The following is a 16852-nucleotide window of genomic DNA, read 5'->3' as shown; positions in this document are numbered from 1 at the left end:
GGTTACAGGGAATGACCTTATTGCATACATTGACAAAAGCATCTGTTAGAAAAATATTAGCACATTGTTTAAAAGCTGTTCCAAAAAAATCTGTGAAAAATTAATTCGTTAAATATATTTGATGATTTGTATGAATGGAAGAGTCATTTGGACAAAGGGCCTGACTTGATGGGCTGATTACGATGGCCATTTTACCGCCATCGCAAAGCACTTCTCCACCCGCCTTGTTAGCGGTGTGCTGTTGGGCGCAAAGTTTGTCTACCATCGAAATGATGCTCTTAGAGTCCAGTAGATGGGTTATTCCATCACAAATGTGTTATTGGATATAATGCACTTGTATTACCGCAGACAGGATACATATCATGTTTGTAATAGAGTAACACGTCACACAAACTCTACGTCTGGATCTAAACTGTTAAACCTGTAATGACTTTGTAATAGTTTTTCTTCAGCAGAGTCTGTTGTAATTTTTAATGAGTGTTGCCATAAGGGTAAACCCAATTAAAGTCCCTGGGACCTGGGTGTATGGTAGTACAATATGGGAATGGTCCCAGGACAACATTTCTTGATATAAACACAACCTAAAGTAAGATGCAGTAAAATAGAGTAACATTTTTATTTTCTCACAACAAAAACTATCCATTTGAAATATTTATAAAAAATCAGTGCCCCAAAGGGAGAGGGGTGTGTTGAAAGAAAAAGGTTCTTGTGGTTGGTGTTAAAGTGAAAAGGTAGGTATAGGATAGGAGTAAAACACAAAACTTGTGATCCTTATCAAAATTCAATGGACAGCTCTAATTTGAGCCAAAAACATCCGAACAGTCTTAATAAATTATAAAGCCATGCTACAAAGCAGTCACAGTCACGAATTACTAATGAAAGAGCTGGCAGGTTCAAGATATGTCGACGTTTCGACCCCAAGAGCGAGTAGGGATCTGGAAACCTTTACGAGGGGTCTTCCTCAGGACAGGGGGATGGTGGGAGGCACCTACGATAAAAGAAGGGACTCAGTGATCTGTGTCAGAAATGACAGAAATAAAAATGGGGTATCATGGGAAAAGGGCGAGTAGGCTCTAAAAATGACAGAAACCGAACAGAATAGCACCTGCAATACAAATTAAATGGTGCATGTCAACAGGACTTTACAGGACCATGTTGGGAATGGCCTGTAAGCAATACAAAGGCAGAATCAGTGGAGAACTTACTCAGAAAGGGCTAGTTAATCAAGTGTCCCTTCAATATTAGAAGATTGTCGGGTAATATTCCCAGTGATTACAATCAGTGGAAATAATAAAAAACAACATGGCAGGACCCAACGGGTGAAAATTCAATTCCTTACAGCGTATGAAAACACAGGTGGTATTACCGTCAAAATAAATCCAAAGTTCCTCCGTGGAGGGATGGACGGCCTAGAATACAAAGAGGGGGTATTAGGTTCTTAAAGGTCTAGCCTAACAAAGTTCAGAAATGGCGGGCAGCTCCAGGAGGAACACTCACGTAGTCCGCCAAAATCAGTCTCCGTACGGGTGAAGGGAACCTGAGTGTTGGTGAAGAGGTTCTATGTATACGTTTTTGGAGCCTAATCATCCTTTTCACATAATACCCCCACCGTGAGGAGCGATCATGGTAATTTAACGCTTAACATGTGTGCGTTTTTATTTCTGCCATGTCTGACACAGATCATTGAGTATGAGAGGTGTAAATGGCGCAAACTCATGATACATTTGCTGGTGCTTTTAGAGTTGAATATTTGTGGTATTCACTGCCTCTTGCTTAGGATGTTTACAGATTTTATTTAATGCTTATTTCACTCCTTTCTTCCTTGCAGATCAGCGACGGCGCTCAGACCCCAATACTCAGTGACAGAACAAGATTCCCAACCTTTTACCGGGTTGCCCCAAATGAGCTCTCCTTCTACGGTGGAATTGCTCAGTTGTTAGAATATTTTGGCTGGACGTGGGTGGGTCTTCTGACCACGGATGATGATGGTGGGGAGAGAGCGCTGCGAGAGCTGCGGGCGGTGGTTGTCCAGGCTGGAGGCTGCATCGAGTTCTCCTATATGATTCCCTCTTATCTTACTGTCACTGACGCGGCAAACTTGCCCATTGTCATGGAGTCCATCAGGACATCCACTGCCAAGGTGATCATTCTCTACAGCACCCCAATGGCCCTAATGAGTTATTTCACTTACAGCGCTTGGGAAGGGCTGCCTCACAAAATCTGGATTCTGTCAGTGTCTACCTGCAGCATTTTAGGCTCTTATCTACTCTCCACAATATTCAATGGAAGTCTAGCATTTTGTATCCAAGCAGAAGAAATTATTGGATTTCGAGATTTTCTCAATGAAGTTACTCCATCAAAGTTTCCAGATGATCGAGCCCTGAAAGTTCTTTGGGAGGTGAATTTCATGTGTGTCGTAAATGATGGAACCAGTAAACATGATTATTTTTGCTCAGGAAACAAGACGTTTCTGATGTTGAGTGAAAATCAGCGAATGAACTACAGAGAGACATACAGTGTTTATAAGGCCGTCTACACATTGGGGCATGCTTTACATGACATGTATTCATCAGATCCTGGGCCAGGAGCTAACCGCATTGGTTGGAGCTCCAGGAAGGAACCTTGGAAGGTAATCATGAATCCCCTGCAAAAGGGACACTTATCACATTTACAATTATAAAAGGAAAGTGGTTTCTGTGATTACCAAGTTTTCTGAGGACGGTGTAGACTGCAGACTTCAGAGGTTGGTCCAAGACATTTTTATTGTTACGGTACTCTTTGCAGAATGTTATAATATTATTTATGGAGAATGTCTGACCAGTTCTCTGGAGCCATGGAAAATTAGGAGGAAATAAGCAATCTTGTATCAAATACTTCCAATATCCAATTGTACCTACAATTGTGATCTCACTTAATTAGCAGTATCCTGTGAGGTCATCGAGCGCCTGCTCAAGTAAGGACGGCTCCAGAGCCTGAGTCCTCCTAGCTCATATATAAAGTAAACTCACTGCAGTGGTGGGCCTGGTTATACTCTCCATTGTTCATCTAATACAACCCCTTCAGTACAGGATTGATGGTCAATGCAATTTAAGAATGGCCCAAGGAATCCCGCCTCTTGGTTAATACCATTTGAAACTTTTGTGCTAAGGTGTGTGGTGGAGTCTTGCCGGAGTCCCTTTATACTTGGTAAACCCAAAGCAGATCCTTGTGCTGAAGTGGACAAGCTTCTGCCTGAGCTGACGTGTCCATCACCAGGTCTTTGCATTCTGATGTTTGCCTGGAAGCCCATGACATGGGATAGCACATTGACTATTTCACAGACCGCATCCCTGGATGCGACAGGGGGAATCAATCAATCAATCAGGGATTTGTAAAGCGCTCTACTTACCCGTGAGGGTCTCAAGGCGCTGGGAGGGGGGAGGGGATAGGTGCTACTGCTCTAAGAGCCAGGTATTGAGGAGCCTTCTGAAGGTGAGCAGGTCTTATGTCTGCCGTAGATGGGTGGGGAGGGTGTTCCAGGTCTTGGCGGCGAGGTAGGAGAAGGATATGCCGCCAGAGTTAGTTCGTTGGATGCGCGGGATGGCGGCGAGCGCAAGGCTGGTGGAGCGGAGCTGGCGGGGGGGGTGTAGAAGTTGAGTCTGTTGTTCAGGTAGGCTGGTCCGACCCTGTGGAGTGCTTTGTGTGCGTGTGTGAGGAGTTTGACGGTAATCCTCTTGTTGATGGGGAGCCAGTGCAGGTCTCTTAGGTGGGAGGAGATGTGGCTGAGGCGTTCAGGATGCGTTGTAGTCCTTGCAGGTGTTTGGCTGGGATTCCTGCATAGAGTGCGTTGCCTTAGTCTAGCCTGCTGCTGACGAGGGCCTGGGTAACTGTTCTTCTTGTATCAGTCAGGGTCCACTTGTAGATCCTGTGGAGCATGCGGGGGGTGTTGTAGCAGGAGGAGGAGATGGCGTTGACCTGTTTAGACATGGAGAGGGAGGAGTCGAGGATGAATCCCAGGTTGCGCGCGTGGTCCGTGGGTGTCGGAGCTGTTCCCAATGCGGTCGGCCACCAAGAGTCGTCCCAGGCTGAGGGGGTGAGACCTAGGATGAGGACCTCCATTTTGTCCAAGTTCAGTATCGGATGGCTGTTCCTCATCCATTCGGCGACTGCCTTCATTCCCTTGTGGAGGTTGGTTTTGGCGGTGTGTGGGTCCTTGGTGAGGGAGATGATGAGCTGAGTGTCGTCCGCGTAGGAGATGATGTTCAGGTTGTGCTGGCGGGCCACTTGTGCGAGGGGGGCCATGTAGACATTGAACAAGGTCGGGCTGAGGGATGAGCCTTGGGGTACGCCGCAAATGATGTTGGTGGCTTCGGTGCGGTAGAGCGGGAGCCGAACTCTCTGGGATCTGCCAGAGAGGAAGGACGAGGTCCAGTCAAGGGTCTTCTTCTGGATTATGGCTTCTTGGAGGCGTGTTCTGAGTGTGCGGTGGCAGACCGTGTCGAAGGCGGCTGATAGGTCCAGGAGGATGAGGGCTGAGGTTTCGCCGTTGTCCAGCTGGCGCCTGATGTCGTCTGTGGCGGCGATGAGTGCAGTGTCGGTGCTATGGGTGTGTCTGGATCCAGACTGGGATAGGTCTAGGATGCTGTTGTCCTCAAGGGGCTGGGTCAGCTGTTTGTTTTGCAATTTTCTCGATGACCTTCGCCGGGAAGGGGAGCAGAGAGATGGGCCGGAAGTTCTTGAGGTCTTTGGGGTCCGCTTTGGGTTTTTTGAGGAGTGCGTTGATTTCGGCGTGCTTCCAGCTTTCCGGGAATGTCACAGAGTCGAAGGAGATGTTGATGATTCTTCGCAGTTGGGGTGCAATGGTTGCATCAGCTTTGTTGAAGATGTGGTGTGGGCAGGGGTCTGATGGAGATCCCGAGTGGATAGAGTTCATGATCTTGCGTGTCTCTTTGTCGTTGACGAGGGTCCAGGCGGTCAGCCTGTTGGTGCAGGTGGTGTTCGGGGGGTGGTATGTTGCGGTCTGGGAGGATGAGGAGTTGAAGCTGTAATGAATGTCTGCAATCTTATGATGGAAAAAGGTGGCTAGTGAGTCGCACCGTTCCTGGGAGGGCGGGATGTCGTTGGTGTTGGCGGTGGGGTTGGAGAGTTCCTTTACTATGTTGAAGAGTTCTTTGCTGCCATGTGCATTGTTTTCCAGTCGGGATTTGAAGGACGATCTCTTGGCTGTTCTGATGAGGTGGTGGTGTCTGCGGGTGGCGTCCTTGTGGTCTGCGTGGCTGTCTGGTGTGCGGTCGTGAAGCCATTTCTTTTCTAGCTTCCGGCATGACCGTTTGGATGTCTGGAGTTCTTCGGTGAAGCAGGCGGCTTTCTTGCTGGGGTGGTTTATGGAGGGTTTCTTGAGCTGAGCGAGAGTGTTGGCGCAATCCACTGTCTGAAGATACAAGCGTCTGGGTCGGTGGGGTCGGTGGGTTGGTTCTGGGTGAGGTTGGAGGTCAGCTAGTCCTCAGTGACTTTGCTCCAGCAGCGGCGGGGCAGCTGTTGGCTGCGGTGGTGTGTTGTTGGTTTCATGAAGGTGAAGTGGATGCAGCGGTGGTCGGTCCAGTGGAGTTCAGTGGTGTTGTAGAAGGCAACGTGGGTGCTTGTGGAGAATACGGGGTCGAGCGTGTGGCGGCTGTGTGGGTGGGTTCGGTGATGAGTTGTCGGAGGCCGAGGTTGGAGAAGTTGTCGGAGTCCGAGTTTAGAGAGGTTGTCGATCAGGGCAGTGGAGTTGGCGTTGTTGTTGTTCTTGAGGTGGAAGTTCAGATCACCGAGACGGATGTAATCCGTGGAGGCGAGTGCCTGGGTGCTTGCGAGGTCGGCGATGGAGTTGCTGAACAGGGCCCGTGGCCCGGGGGGTCTGTAGACGAGTGTTGGGGTCGGTGTGGATCCGGAAGTGGAGGCGATCGGCAGAGTTGAGGGTGTCGTCTGCGAGGGTGTGGACTTGGAGGGTGGACTTGTGGATGATGACTATTCCTCCTCCAATTCCGTTGGTTCGGTCTCTGGGGGAGATCTTGTAGCTGTCTGGTATGGCTATGGTGATGTCTGGAGCTGAGGAGTCATTCCACCAGGTCTCGGTCAGGAAGGCAATGTGAGGGGAGGAGGTGTCAAGCAGGTCCCAGAGCTTGACGGCGTGTTTGTGTGCGGAGCGAGTGTTGAGGAGGATGCAACGAAGGCGGCTTTGTGGTTCTGTTGCAGGTGAAGTTGCAGGTGTGGCAGGAGAAGGGTCCGTGGGTGTGTTTCGGGGCGGCCTGGAAGCAGCAATGGTCTTGGCCGGTGTTGAGGGCGTGGAGGGTTTTTGGCGTCATATCGGTGTCTGGCGTTGTGGAGTGCGCGGGGTCCAGGGGTTCTGGCGCTGGGCGCGGTCCAGGCGCGGAATCGGCACGTCTGCTGTGCGCGTCCGCTGCTCGTCCGGGCCGCAGTCGCCATTTAAGGCAGAGAGGGAGGGAGGAGCAGCTGGGAGGCAGGAGCGGGGTAGCGAGGGGGCATGGCCACAGGAGGGGGCGGTGGGAGAAACAGGGATCCAGAAGGAAAAAATGGGGGTGGGCGGGTGAAGGGCAAAAATACAGTAAAACAGGCAGGCGGAATTATAGTAACAACAGGTGGAAAAGGATGCACAATTAAGATAGCAGCAGTACAGCACAACAGAAGATGACCTGAGATGCGGCAAAGGAGCAGTGGCAGCAGTCACTGTGGGTGCAAACTCGTGCTGGGGAGCAGTGTCGAGGCGTCAGCAGGTGGAGCTGAGCGGCGGTCGGGGAGACTGCCTGGCCTGTGAGCAGGTCAGAAGTCACCCCGATCGCCTGGCAGCAGGCACCTTTTGAGGCAGAGAGGGAGGGAGGAGCAGCTGGGAGGCGGGAGCGGGGTGGTGAGGGGGCATGGCCTCAGGAGGGGGTGGCGGGAGCAACAGGGATCCAGAAGGCAAAATAGGGGGGTGAAGGGCGAAAATACAGTGAAACAGGCAGGCGAAATTATAGTAACAACAGGTGGAAAAGGATGCACAATTAAGGTAGCAGCAGTACAGCACAACAGAAGACGACCTGAGATGCGGCAAAGGAGCAGTGGCAGCAGTCACTGTGGGCGCAAACTCGCGCTGGGGAGCAACGTCGAGGCGTCAGCAGGTGGAGCTGAGCGGCGGTCGGGAGACGGCCTGGCCTGTGAGCAGGTCGGAAGTCACCCCGATCGCCTGGCAGCAGGCACCTTTTGAGGAACCATGGTTGACTTTGAAGGAAGTCCCCCTAGTGCAGCATCGTCATGCTTCTCCCTAGGCGTAGGTCCAGATGGGCAGCAGTAGAAGGCTACTTGGGGAACTGAAACCTCAAGTAGAGTAAAACCTGGCCATGCATAGGCGCCCATTCTTTCTACTCTGTCTTTGGGGTCCATCCAAACTCTCCGCAGCATCGCATGGCTTTCCAGCACTGAATATTTTAGTTTTATACTTCAAGTGTACAAAATACCTGTTTGACCATTAGTAGGGGGTTCAAGAGTGAGCGTAATGCAGGTAGCATTGTGGTCCCTGATAAGAATTTGACTGATCTACAGTGCAGACATCCTTGCACGGATAGTATTGGGGCAATGATTTCATCATTACTTACTCACATATGCAGATTTTACACTTTTTGGGAAACATGTATCCTTCACCTTGGATGTGCAACAGATATGTGGACAACTTTTCGAAGTTACAAGTACCAGCGGGTAATGCTTGCATCTAAACTGGAAAATCGGTCCTGGTAACACCGTGGAAACCAGGAACACATGGGTTAAATTCAGCTAAGTCACTCTACTGCTACCATTCAGCCTTGACTTCCTATCATAAGAACATTAGGTCAGCCCGTAAGACCTATATTGCCTCACAACTTACGGAGGCAGGTAATGCCCCCAAGGTTTTGTATCGGATCCTCCAGACCTTTACTAAACCAACAGCTTGTGAGAGTCCTGATTTATCGTCGCAACAATTATGCGACAATATCTCCTTCTATTTTACCAATAAGATAGATGGGATCTACGATAAAATCACTGACTCAAGCCTTCATGTAGGTCGGCTTTTGTTACCATCTCAGGAAAGAAGGGCAGCCAATTCCATCAGGCTTACCGAGTTTCCTGCGGCCTCCCTGGTTGAGGTAGAGGACCTTATTGGTCAAATCAAGAGTGGCTCACCTTCAGACTTTATCCCGGCAAGAACCTTGGCATCGGTGGGTAGGGTACTCGGTCCTACGATCCACTCCCTCCTCAACCTATCTCTTGCCGAGGGCCGGGTTCCACAAGAGTGGAAGACGGCAATGGTTAGACCTATTCGGAAGAACTTTTCCATCCCATGGACTGAACTGTCTAACCTAAGGCCTATATCGCTCCTTCCGTACCTGGGCAAATTAACGGAAAAGCACGCTAATATCCACCTGTCTAGCTTTATCGAGCGTACAGGAAGCCTGGATCATTCCCAGTCAGGCTTCAGACCACGTTATAGCACCGAATCTGCTCTCCTTTCGGTGACAGATGACATCCGTATGTCCCAGGATAAAGGGCATTTACTGATTCTGGTGCTACTGGATTTATCGGCAGCGTTCGATACCATATCAAATGACATCTTGCTCAGGCAGTTGGTAGAGGTTGGGCTTGAGGGTTCGGCATTGGCCTGGTTGAGGAGCTTCTTATCTGGCCGTACACAGAGTGTTACTATGGGCTCATTCAGATCTGCCTCTGTAGAACTCACAAAGGGGGTGCCACAGGGGTCTTGTTTAAGCCCTACTCTTTTTAACATCTATGTGGCCCCCCTGGCCAGCATTATGAGATCTCACGGTTTTATCCCAGTGTCATATGCTGACGACACTCTGCTCCTCTTCCCTTTTAAGTCACTAAACTCCGTGGTTAAACGATCCTCCTCTGAAGGTATGTAATGTGGGGAAAACGGAGGTTATGCTTTTTGGGGAAGCCACAATGCTATGGATACCAGACTGGTGGCCCCCAGAGTTAGGACCTGTCCCTGGCCCCAAACAGGTGGTAAAGAACCTGGGCGTGCGACTGGATCGAGATCTGTCTTTTAAGGATCACGTAAGTCAGACATTCGGATCCTGCTTCCACGTTATTAGGCTACTTCGTAAAGTATTCCCTCTACTCCCATGATACAACCAGGAAGACGTTGGTCCAGGCCCTGGTGCTCAGCTGCCTGCATTACTGTAATGGGCTGTTGGCATCGGCAAATCAGGGTGTTCTCAGCAGACTTCAGATGGTGCAAAACACTGGTTTTGAATGCTCCATCTAGATCCCCCTCATGCGCCTTGTTAGAAAAACTACACTGGCTACCGATTCGCCAACGCGTCAAATTTAAGACTTGCTGCGTGGTTCATAAGGGTATATATGGCCTTGGCCCGCGTACCTAGCGGAAAAGTTCATCCCCTATAATCCGGTACGCACCCTCCGCTCCAGCAATCAATCTCTGCTGCAAGTCCCAATTGTTAAAAAAGCAAGACAGGGCGGAAGGGCTCTGTCTTTTCTTGGACCCTGCCTCTGGAATAAACTCCCTGAGTCTCTTAAACTCTGCACTGATCATATGATTTTTAGAAAACGTCTAAAAACCTTCCTGTTCCAGGCTCAGTAATTCTTCTAGACTTCAGCTCAGTGTTACCTCTCTTTTGCGGTGGGCGCAGAGATACTCCTCCGGGAGTCGATTCTAGCGCGGTACAAACCTTTAAATAAATAAATAAATAAATAAATAGTCTTGTCCATAAGATCTCCGGGAAAAGCATTACATGTAAGGCAGACCTGTCACCCTATACTGCTTGTCAGCACTGGCCTTAGAATCACAATTTGAATTCAAGAGTGTCAAAAACAAGTGCAATAAGAAAGTTCACAAGTATCGTCATCCACAGCACAGGCCCCCTCTTGGAGGTGGGCGTCGGATCCTTGAACTGTGAGGTGGGCATAGAAGCAGGGCGGGAACTGAAAGCAGCCCTGCCGGTCAGATTTCCACACGTGCTTTTTTTTAAAACAGTTATTTTGTTTGGGTGAAGCAATGATTTTTGGTACTGTCTCAGAGATTCACCAAACACTCGTAGTGAGCAGCAGTTTATGAACAAAAAAACAAAAGTGAAATGAAGCGTCCAGCATTAACAGCGTCATAGAATATTTGTTTCAGCCATGAAGCACAGCAGCCCCCATAAGATAGGGGAGGCACAGGGGAGGAGGGCGGGAGAAGCAACAATGGGAGAAGGGGAAAGCAGCACAAAGGGGTTGTGGGGAGGCAGCCCTGATGGGGCAGAACCACAGAGATATAGTGGGGTGGAGGAAATAGTACAACAGTCACAGAGCCAACAGCAAACCAGCACTAATGTAGCTGACTCAATCTGTGCTCTGTCCATGCTGCACAGGAAGGGGCGTGAGCGGTGCTGGCCCAAGTGGGATCTCCAAGCCCTTTAGTGTAAACAATAGGTCTCACAAGTGTGCATGCAAGCGGCGCATGCGCTGCCGCAGGATTGACCTAAAAATGCAGGTGGGAAGAGGGGAATGCAGACAAGTGGAGAGGGGAGGACTGCAGAGGAGAGGAGAGGAGTGGACTGCAGAGGAGTGGAGAGGAGTGGACTGCAGAGGAGTGGAGAGGAGTGGACTGCAGAGGAGTGGAGAGGGGAGGACTGCAGAGGAGTGGAGAGGGGAGGACTGCAGAGGAGAGGAGAGGAGTGGACTGCAGAGGAGTGGAGAGGAGTGGACTGCAGAGGAGTGGAGAGGAGTGGACTGCAGAGGAGTGGAGAGGGGAGGACTGCAGACAAGTGGAGAGGGGAGGACTGCAGAGGAGAGGAGAGGAGTGGACTGCAGAGGAGTGGAGAGGAGTGGACTGCAGAGGAGTGGAGAGGAGTGGACTGCAGAGGAGTGGAGAGGGGAGGACTGCAGAGGAGTGGAGAGGAGTGGAGAGGGGAGGACTGCAGAGGAGAGGAGAGGAGTGGAGTGCAGAGGAGTGGAGAGGAGAGGACTGCAGAGGAGAGGAGAGGAGTGGAGTGGACTGCAGAGGAGAGGAGAGGAGTGGACTGCAGAGGAGTGGAGAGGAGAGGACTGCAGAGGAGTGGAGAGGAGAGGACTGCAGAGGAGTGGAGAGGAGTGGAGTGCAGAGGAGTGGAGAGGAGAGGACTGCAGAGGAGTGGAGAGGAGAGGACTGCAGAGGAGAGGAGAGGAGTGGAGTGCAGAGGAGTGGAGAGGAGAGGACTGCAGAGGAGAGGAGAGGGGAGGACTGCAGAGGAGTGGAGAGGAGAGGACTGCAGAGGAGAGGAGAGGAGTGGACTGCAGAGGAGTGGAGAGGAGTGGAGTGCAGAGGAGTGGAGAGGAGAGGACTGCAGAGGAGTGGAGAGGAGTGGAGTGGACTGCAGAGGAGAGGAGAGGAGTGGAGTGGACTGCAGAGGAGAGGAGAGGAGAGGACTGTGGAGGAGTGGAGAGGGGAGGACTGCAGAGGAGTGGAGAGGAGAGGAGAGGAGTGGAGAGGGGAGGACAGCAGAGGAGAGGAGAGGAGAGGACTGCAGAGGAGAGGAGTGGAGAGGACTGCAGAGGAGAGGAGAGGGGAGGACTGCAGAGGAGTGGAGAGGAGAGGACTGCAGAGGAGTGGAGAGGGGAGGACTGCAGAGGAGTGGAGAGGAGTGGAGAGGAGTGGAGAGGGGAGGACAGCAGAGGAGAGGAGAGGAGAGGACTGCAGAGGAGAGGAGTGGAGAGGACTGCAGAGGAGAGGAGAGGGGAGGACTGCAGAGGAGTGGAGAGGAGAGGACTGCAGAGGAGTGGAGAGGGGAGGACTGCAGAGGAGTGGAGAGGAGTGGAGAGGAGTGGAGAGGGGAGGACAGCAGAGGAGAGGAGAGGAGAGGACTGCAGAGGAGAGGAGTGGAGAGGACTGCAGAGGAGAGGAGAGGGGAGGACTGCAGAGGAGTGGAGAGGAGAGGACTGCAGAGGAGTGGAGAGGGGAGGACTGCAGAGGACTGCAGAGGAGTGGAGAGGAGTGGAGAGGAGTGGAGAGGGGAGGACAGCAGAGGAGAGGAGAGGAGAGGACTGCAGAGGAGTGGAGAGGGGAGGACTGCAGAGGAGTGGAGAGGGGAGGAGAGGACTGCAGAGGAGTGGAGAGGAGTGGACTGCAGAGGAGTCGAGAGGGGAGGACTGCAGAGGAGTGGAGAGGGGAGGAGAGGACTGCAGAGGAGTGGAGAGGAGTGGACTGCAGAGGAGTGGAGTGGAGAGGACTGCAGAGGAGTGGAGAGGAGAGGACTGCAGAGGAGTGGAGAGGGGAGGACTGCAGAGGAGTGGAGAGGGGAGGACTGCAGAGGAGTGGAGAGGAGAGGACAGCAGAGGAGTGGAGAGGGGAGGACTGCAGAGGAGTGGAGAGGAGAGGACTGCAGAGGAGTGGAGAGGAGAGGACTGCAGAGGAGTGGAGAGGGGAGGACTGCAGAGGAGTGGAGAGGGGAGGACAGCAGAGGAGTGGAGAGGGGGGACTGCAGAGGAGTGGAGTGGAGAGGACTGCAGAGGAGTGGAGAGGGGAGGACAGCAGAGGAGAGGAGAGGAGAGGACTGCAGAGGAGAGGAGTGGAGAGGACTGCAGAGGAGTGGAGAGGAGAGGACTGCAGAGGAGTGGAGAGGAGAGGACTGCAGAGGAGTGGAGAGGAGAGGACTGCAGAGGAGTCGAGAGGGGAGGACTGCAGAGGAGTGGAGAGGAGAGGACTGCAGAGGAGTGGAGAGGAGAGGACTGCAGAGGAGTGGAGGGGAGAGGACTGCAGAGGAGTGGAGGGGAGAGGACTGCAGAGGAGTCGAGAGGGGAGGACTGCAGAGGAGTGGAGAGGAGAGGACTGCAGAGGAGTCGAGAGGGGAGGACTGCAGAGGAGTGGAGAGGAGAGGACTGCAGAGGAGTCGAGAGGAGAGGACTGCAGAGGAGTCGAGAGGGGAGGACTGCAGAGGAGTGGAGAGGAGAGGACTGCAGAGGAGTGGAGAGGGGAGGACTGCAGAGGAGAGGAGAGGAGTGGACTGCAGAGGAGTGGAGAGGAGTGGACTGCAGAGGAGTGGAGAGGAGAGGACTGCAGAGGAGAGGAGAGGAGTGGAGTGGACTGCAGAGGAGTGGAGAGCAGAGGACTGCAGAGGGGTGGAGAGGAGAGGACTGCAGAGGAGTGGAGGGGAGAGGACTGCAGAGGAGTGGAGAGGGGAGGACTGCAGAGGAGTGGAGAGGGGAGGACTGCAGAGGAGTGGAGAGGAGAGGACTGCAGAGGAGTGGAGAGGAGTGGACTGCAGAGGAGTGGAGAGGAGTGGACTGCAGAGGAGTGGGGAGGAGTGGACTGCAGAGGAGTGGAGAGGAGAGGACTGCAGAGGAGTGGAAAGGAGAGGACTGCAGAGGAGTGGAGTGGAGAGGAGAGGACTGCAGAGGAGTCGAGAGGGGAGGACTGCAGAGGAGTGGAGAGGAGAGGACTGCAGAGGAGTGGAGAGGGGAGGACTGCAGAGGAGAGGAGAGGAGTGGACTGCAGAGGAGTGGAGAGGAGTGGAGTGCAGAGGAGTGGAGAGGAGTGGACTGCAGAGGAGTGGAGAGGAGTGGAGTGCAGAGGAGTGGAGAGGAGAGGACTGCAGAGGAGTGGAGAGGAGAGGACTGCAGAGGAGTGGAGAGGAGAGGACTGCAGGGGAGTGGAGAGGGGAGGACTGCAGAGGAGTGGAGAGGAGTGGACTGCAGAGGAGTGGAGAGGGGAGGACTGCAGAGGAGTGGAGTGGGGAGGACTGCAGAGGAGTGGAGAGGGGAGGACAGCAGAGGAGTGGAGAGGAGAGGACAGCAGAGGAGTGGAGAGGAGTGGAGAGGAGTGGAGAGGAGTGGAGAGGAGAGGACTGCAGAGGAGTGGAGAGGAGAGGACTGCAGAGGAGTGGAGAGGAGAGGACTGCAGAGGAGTGGAGAGGAGAGGACTGCAGAGGAGAGGAGTGGAGTGGACTGCAGAGGAGTGGAGAGGGGAGGACAGCAGAGGAGTGGAGTGGAGAGGGGAGGACTGCAGAGGAGTGGAGAGGGGAGGACTGCAGAGGAGTGGAGAGGGGGGACTGCAGAGGAGTCGAGAGGAGTGGACTGCAGAGGAGTGGAGAGGGGGGACTGCAGAGGAGTCGAGAGGAGTGGACTGCAGAGGAGTGGAGAGGGGAGGACAGCAGAGGAGTGGAGAGGGGAGGACAGCAGAGGAGTGGAGAGGAGAGGACTGCAGAGGAGTGGAGAGGGGAGGACAGCAGAGGAGTGGAGAGGGGAGGACTGCAGAGGAGTGGAGAGGGGAGGACTGCAGAGGAGTGGAGAGGAGAGGACTGCAGAGGAGTGGAGTGGAGAGGACTGCAGAGGAGTGGAGAGGAGTGGACTGCAGAGGAGTGGGGAGGAGTGGACTGCAGAGGAGAGGAGAGGGGAGGACTGCAGAGGAGAGGAGAGGGGAGGACTGCAGAGGAGTGGAGAGGGGGGACTGCAGAGGAGTGGAGAGGGGGGACTGCAGAGGAGTGGAGAGGAGTGGACTGCAGAGGAGTGGGGAGGAGTGGACCGCAGAGGAGAGGAGAGGGGAGGACTGCAGAGGAGAGGAGAGGGGGGACTGCAGAGGAGAGGAGTGGAGAGGACTGCAGAGGAGTGGAGAGGAGTGGACTGCAGAGGAGTGGGGAGGAGTGGACTGCAGAGGAGAGGAGAGGGGAGGACTGCAGAGGAGAGGAGAGGGGGGACTGCAGAGGAGTCGAGAGGAGAGGACTGCAGAGGAGAGGAGTGGAGTGGACTGCAGAGGAGTGGAGAGGGGGGACTGCAGAGGAGTCGAGAGGAGTGGACTGCAGAGGAGTGGAGAGGGGGGACTGCAGAGGAGTGGAGAGGGGAGGACTGCAGAGGAGTGGAGTGGAGAGGACAGCAGAGGAGTGGAGAGGGGAGGACTGCAGAGGAGTGGAGAGGGGAGGACAGCAGAGGAGTGGAGAGGAGAGGACTGCAGAGGAGTGGAGAGGAGAGGACTGCAGAGGAGTGGAGAGGGGAGGACAGCAGAGGAGTGGAGAGGAGAGGACTGCAGAGGAGTGGAGAGGGGAGGACAGCAGAGGAGTGGAGAGGAGAGGACTGCAGAGGAGTGGAGAGGAGAGGACTGCAGAGGAGTGGAGAGGGGAGGACTGCAGAGGAGTGGAGAGGGGAGGACAGCAGAGGAGTGGAGAGGAGAGGACTGCAGAGGAGTGGAGAGGAGAGGACTGCAGAGGAGTGGAGAGGGGAGGACTGCAGAGGAGTGGAGAGGAGAGGACTGCAGAGGAGTGGAGAGGGGAGGACAGCAGAGGAGTGGAGAGGAGAGGACTGCAGAGGAGTGGAGAGGGGAGGACAGCAGAGGAGTGGAGAGGGGAGGACTGCAGAGGAGTGGAGAGGAGTGGAGAGGAGTGGAGAGGGGAGGACAGCAGAGGAGAGGAGAGGAGAGGACTGCAGAGGAGTGGAGAGGAGAGGACTGCAGAGGAGAGGAGTGGAGAGGACTGCAGAGGAGTGGAGAGGGGAGGACTGCAGAGGAGTGGAGAGGAGAGGACTGCAGAGGAGTGGAGAGGGGAGGACTGCAGAGGAGTGGAGAGAAGAGGACTGCAGAGGAGTGGAGAGGAGAGGACTGCAGAGGAGTGGAGAGGAGAGGACTGCAGAGGAGTGGAGAGGAGAGGACTGCAGAGGAGTGGAAAGGAGAGGACTGCAGAGGAGTGGAGTGGAGAGGAGAGGACTGCAGAGGAGTGGAGAGGGGAGGACTGCAGAGGAGTGGAGAGGAGAGGACTGCAGAGGAGTGGAGTGGAGAGGAGAGGACTGCAGAGGAGTGGACTGCAGAGGAGTGGAGAGGAGAGGACTGCAGAGGAGTGGAGAGGGGAGGACTGCAGAGGAGTGGAGAGGGGAGGACTGCAGAGGAGTGGAGAGGAGAGAACTGCAGAGGAGTGCAAAGTAGACAGCAGAGGAGTGGAGTGCAAAAAAGAAGGAGAGAACTCTGGGTAGTTCTCATGTTTAGGTGGAAAGCAGCCCCTGTTAGAGCACTCTCAACACTCTCAATTTTTGCATAATTTATGCGTCACTCTATGCCTGAAAGGGTTTTGTTTTGACTTAATACTGGGTGCTCCCTTGTGTCTGGACAAAGCTATACCTCTCTGAAGAGCTCTAATTAGAGCGAAACACTGTGTCAGGGGTTGCTTTAACTCATTTCAGGTTGGCTTGAGGTGGTATTTCACTAATTCAAAGCTGTAATATTGTGCCTGGAGTGACAAATGGCGTTTGCAATTTTACAGCTCGGCAAGGACAGCACTGTACTAGTCCTATGCTTAAAGACTTTGCTGTATAAATTGCAAAAGACTTTGTCATTTTCTATCTCGGCGTGGATAGCACTGTGCTAATCCTATGCTTAAAAACTTTGATAGAAAAACAGACATTTGAGGGGAGCAGACCTAGAGTGTCGCTGGTGTTGAGAGTGCTCTAACAGGGGCTGCTTTCCACCTAAACATGAGAACTACCCAGAGTTCTCTCCTTCTTTTTTGCATAATTTATGCGTCACTCTATGCCTGAAAGGGTTTTGTTTTGATATATATGTATATATATATATATATATATATATATATATTTATTCATTGAAAAAACCATAGATTTTATATCAGTTACGGTGGGTCTTAAGGGTGGTGGCAGCTCCCTGATACTCCCGCTTTGCTTGTGGCCACATTCTTGAACAGGGGTGATTTAAAACTGAGTGTTCATATTTCTGCACTAAGATCGTATTATTTTTAAAATTGTCATTTTACTCTGCCTAACTTTTAAAATTGTGCAGGTTGATCGCGGGCGAGCTTTCACTCACCCGTCTATCTGGAGAAAGCCCCTCCTGGCCCCTCTGACCGAAGCTACTATCACGGTTGTGGCGAGGGTT

Source organism: Lissotriton helveticus, chromosome 2_1, assembly GCF_964261635.1.
Source record: "Lissotriton helveticus chromosome 2_1, aLisHel1.1, whole genome shotgun sequence".
NCBI lineage: Eukaryota > Metazoa > Chordata > Amphibia > Caudata > Salamandridae > Lissotriton > Lissotriton helveticus.
This window is presented reverse-complemented; position numbering follows the sequence as displayed.